Raw genomic sequence first — 2,500 nt, 5'->3', positions numbered from 1 at the left:
TTTATTGTTTAAAAAAAAAAAAAAAAAAAAAGAGTCAATGAAATGTTTCAAAAATCCTAAATTGTCTTTTTTCCCCTCAAAATTCCTGAAATAGTCTCTCAGTTTCTTCAGAAAGCCTGAAAGAGTCTCTTTTTTTTCTTCTTCAAATAGCCCAATTTTGGCAGCAGATTTCGCTTACGGCCATACCACCTTGAGAACGCCCGAACTCGTCTGATCTCGGAAGCTAAGCAGGGTCGGGCCTGGTTAGTACTTGGATGGGAGACCGCCTGGGAATACCAGGTGCTGTAAGCTTTATGTAGTTTACTACCCTAATGTTCTAACCATTCAAATAGCCCAATTTTGGCAGCAGATTTCGCTTACGGCCATACCACCTTGAGAACGCCCGAACTCGTCTGATCTCGGAAGCTAAGCAGGGTCGGGCCTGGTTAGTACTTGGATGGGAGACCGCCTGGGAATACCAGGTGCTGTAAGCTTTATGTAGTTTACTACCCTAATGTTCTAACCATTCAAATAGCCCAATTTTGGCAGCAGATTTCGCTTACGGCCATACCACCTTGAGAACGCCCGAACTCGTCTGATCTCGGAAGCTAAGCAGGGTCGGGCCTGGTTAGTACTTGGATGGGAGACCGCCTGGGAATACCAGGTGCTGTAAGCTTTATGTAGTTTACTACCCTAATGTTCTAACCATTCAAATAGCCCAATTTTGGCAGCAGATTTCGCTTACGGCCATACCACCTTGAGAACGCCCGAACTCGTCTGATCTCGGAAGCTAAGCAGGGTCGGGCCTGGTTAGTACTTGGATGGGAGACCGCCTGGGAATACCAGGTGCTGTAAGCTTTATGTAGTTTACTACCCTAATGTTCTAACCATTCAAATAGCCCAATTTTGGCAGCAGATTTCGCTTACGGCCATACCACCTTGAGAACGCCCGAACTCGTCTGATCTCGGAAGCTAAGCAGGGTCGGGCCTGGTTAGTACTTGGATGGGAGACCGCCTGGGAATACCAGGTGCTGTAAGCTTTATGTAGTTTACAACCCTAATGTTCTAACCATTCAAATAGCCCAATTTTGGCTGCAGATTTCGCTTACGGCCATACCACCTTGAGAACGCCCGAACTCGTCTGATCTCGGAAGCTAAGCAGGGTCGGGCCTGGTTAGTACTTGGATGGGAGACCGCCTGGGAATACCAGGTGCTGTAAGCTTTATTGTTTAAAAAAAAAAAAAAAAAAAAAGAGTCAATGAAATGTTTCAAAAATCCTAAATTGTCTTTTTTCCCCTCAAAATTCCTGAAATAGTCTCTCAGTTTCTTCAGAAAGCCTGAAAGAGTCTCTTTTTTTTCTTCTTCAAATAGCCCAATTTTGGCAGCAGATTTCGCTTACGGCCATACCACCTTGAGAACGCCCGAACTCGTCTGATCTCGGAAGCTAAGCAGGGTCGGGCCTGGTTAGTACTTGGATGGGAGACCGCCTGGGAATACCAGGTGCTGTAAGCTTTATGTAGTTTACTACCCTAATGTTCTAACCATTCAAATAGCCCAATTTTGGCAGCAGATTTCGCTTACGGCCATACCACCTTGAGAACGCCCGAACTCGTCTGATCTCGGAAGCTAAGCAGGGTCGGGCCTGGTTAGTACTTGGATGGGAGACCGCCTGGGAATACCAGGTGCTGTAAGCTTTATGTAGTTTACTACCCTAATGTTCTAACCATTCAAATAGCCCAATTTTGGCAGCAGATTTCGCTTACGGCCATACCACCTTGAGAACGCCCGAACTCGTCTGATCTCGGAAGCTAAGCAGGGTCGGGCCTGGTTAGTACTTGGATGGGAGACCGCCTGGGAATACCAGGTGCTGTAAGCTTTATGTAGTTTACTACCCTAATGTTCTAACCATTCAAATAGCCCAATTTTGGCAGCAGATTTCGCTTACGGCCATACCACCTTGAGAACGCCCGAACTCGTCTGATCTCGGAAGCTAAGCAGGGTCGGGCCTGGTTAGTACTTGGTTGGGAGACCGCCTGGGAATACCAGGTGCTGTAAGCTTTATGTAGTTTACTACCCTAATGTTCTAACCATTCAAATAGCCCAATTTTGGCAGCAGATTTCGCTTACGGCCATACCACCTTGAGAACGCCCGAACTCGTCTGATCTCGGAAGCTAAGCAGGGTCGGGCCTGGTTAGTACTTGGATGGGAGACCGCCTGGGAATACCAGGTGCTGTAAGCTTTATGTAGTTTACTACCCTAATGTTCTAACCATTCAAATAGCCCAATTTTGGCAGCAGATTTCGCTTACGGCCATACCACCTTGAGAACGCCCGAACTCGTCTGATCTCGGAAGCTAAGCAGGGTCGGGCCTGGTTAGTACTTGGATGGGAGACCGCCTGGGAATACCAGGTGCTTTAAGCTTTATGTAGTTTACTACCCTAATGTTCTAACCATTCAAATAGCCCAATTTTGGCAGCAGATTTCGCTTACGGCCATACCACCTTGAGAACGCCCGAACTC

The 2,500-nt window shown here is 47.0% G+C and overlaps 14 non-coding genes across 14 annotated transcripts in view; all 14 read left to right on the top strand.

Annotated features, from left to right (window-relative positions):
* Position 1, top strand: part of LOC148960993 (5S ribosomal RNA) — a 119-nt gene extending 118 nt beyond the window's left edge. Inside the window, exon 1 of the ribosomal RNA XR_016154550.1 lies at position 1. This exon is cut by the window's left edge and continues 118 nt beyond it. This is a non-coding gene — a ribosomal RNA (5S ribosomal RNA).
* A 171-nt stretch (positions 2-172) lies between these two features.
* LOC148960992 (5S ribosomal RNA) lies at positions 173-291 on the top strand. Its single transcript, XR_016154549.1, has one exon. It is a non-coding gene; the product is annotated as a 5S ribosomal RNA (ribosomal RNA).
* Positions 292-354: 63 nt separating this feature from the next.
* Positions 355-473, top strand: LOC148960991 (5S ribosomal RNA). The gene has a single exon (XR_016154548.1). It is a non-coding gene; the product is annotated as a 5S ribosomal RNA (ribosomal RNA).
* Positions 474-536: 63 nt separating this feature from the next.
* On the top strand, positions 537-655 carry LOC148960990 (5S ribosomal RNA). The gene has a single exon (XR_016154547.1). It is a non-coding gene; the product is annotated as a 5S ribosomal RNA (ribosomal RNA).
* Positions 656-718: 63 nt separating this feature from the next.
* On the top strand, positions 719-837 carry LOC148960989 (5S ribosomal RNA). The gene has a single exon (XR_016154545.1). It is a non-coding gene; the product is annotated as a 5S ribosomal RNA (ribosomal RNA).
* Positions 838-900: 63 nt separating this feature from the next.
* On the top strand, positions 901-1,019 carry LOC148960988 (5S ribosomal RNA). Its single transcript, XR_016154544.1, has one exon. It is a non-coding gene; the product is annotated as a 5S ribosomal RNA (ribosomal RNA).
* A 63-nt stretch (positions 1,020-1,082) lies between these two features.
* LOC148960987 (5S ribosomal RNA) lies at positions 1,083-1,201 on the top strand. The gene has a single exon (XR_016154543.1). It is a non-coding gene; the product is annotated as a 5S ribosomal RNA (ribosomal RNA).
* A 171-nt stretch (positions 1,202-1,372) lies between these two features.
* Positions 1,373-1,491, top strand: LOC148960986 (5S ribosomal RNA). Its single transcript, XR_016154542.1, has one exon. It is a non-coding gene; the product is annotated as a 5S ribosomal RNA (ribosomal RNA).
* Positions 1,492-1,554: 63 nt separating this feature from the next.
* Positions 1,555-1,673, top strand: LOC148960985 (5S ribosomal RNA). Its single transcript, XR_016154541.1, has one exon. It is a non-coding gene; the product is annotated as a 5S ribosomal RNA (ribosomal RNA).
* A 63-nt stretch (positions 1,674-1,736) lies between these two features.
* Positions 1,737-1,855, top strand: LOC148960984 (5S ribosomal RNA). Its single transcript, XR_016154540.1, has one exon. It is a non-coding gene; the product is annotated as a 5S ribosomal RNA (ribosomal RNA).
* A 63-nt stretch (positions 1,856-1,918) lies between these two features.
* On the top strand, positions 1,919-2,037 carry LOC148960983 (5S ribosomal RNA). The gene has a single exon (XR_016154798.1). It is a non-coding gene; the product is annotated as a 5S ribosomal RNA (ribosomal RNA).
* A 63-nt stretch (positions 2,038-2,100) lies between these two features.
* Positions 2,101-2,219, top strand: LOC148960982 (5S ribosomal RNA). The gene has a single exon (XR_016154539.1). It is a non-coding gene; the product is annotated as a 5S ribosomal RNA (ribosomal RNA).
* Positions 2,220-2,282: 63 nt separating this feature from the next.
* LOC148960981 (5S ribosomal RNA) lies at positions 2,283-2,401 on the top strand. The gene has a single exon (XR_016154877.1). It is a non-coding gene; the product is annotated as a 5S ribosomal RNA (ribosomal RNA).
* A 63-nt stretch (positions 2,402-2,464) lies between these two features.
* LOC148960980 (5S ribosomal RNA) overlaps positions 2,465-2,500 on the top strand; it is a 119-nt gene continuing 83 nt past the window's right edge. Inside the window, exon 1 of the ribosomal RNA XR_016154855.1 lies at positions 2,465-2,500. This exon is cut by the window's right edge and continues 83 nt beyond it. This is a non-coding gene — a ribosomal RNA (5S ribosomal RNA).

This window comes from Pimephales promelas, unplaced genomic scaffold (genome assembly GCF_988280905.1).
Source record: "Pimephales promelas unplaced genomic scaffold, fPimPro1.hap1.1 HAP1_SCAFFOLD_72, whole genome shotgun sequence".
Classification (NCBI taxonomy): Eukaryota; Metazoa; Chordata; class Actinopteri; order Cypriniformes; family Leuciscidae; genus Pimephales; species Pimephales promelas.
The sequence above is the reverse complement of the archived record's forward strand: the minus strand, read 5'-3'. Positions and strand labels throughout refer to the sequence as shown.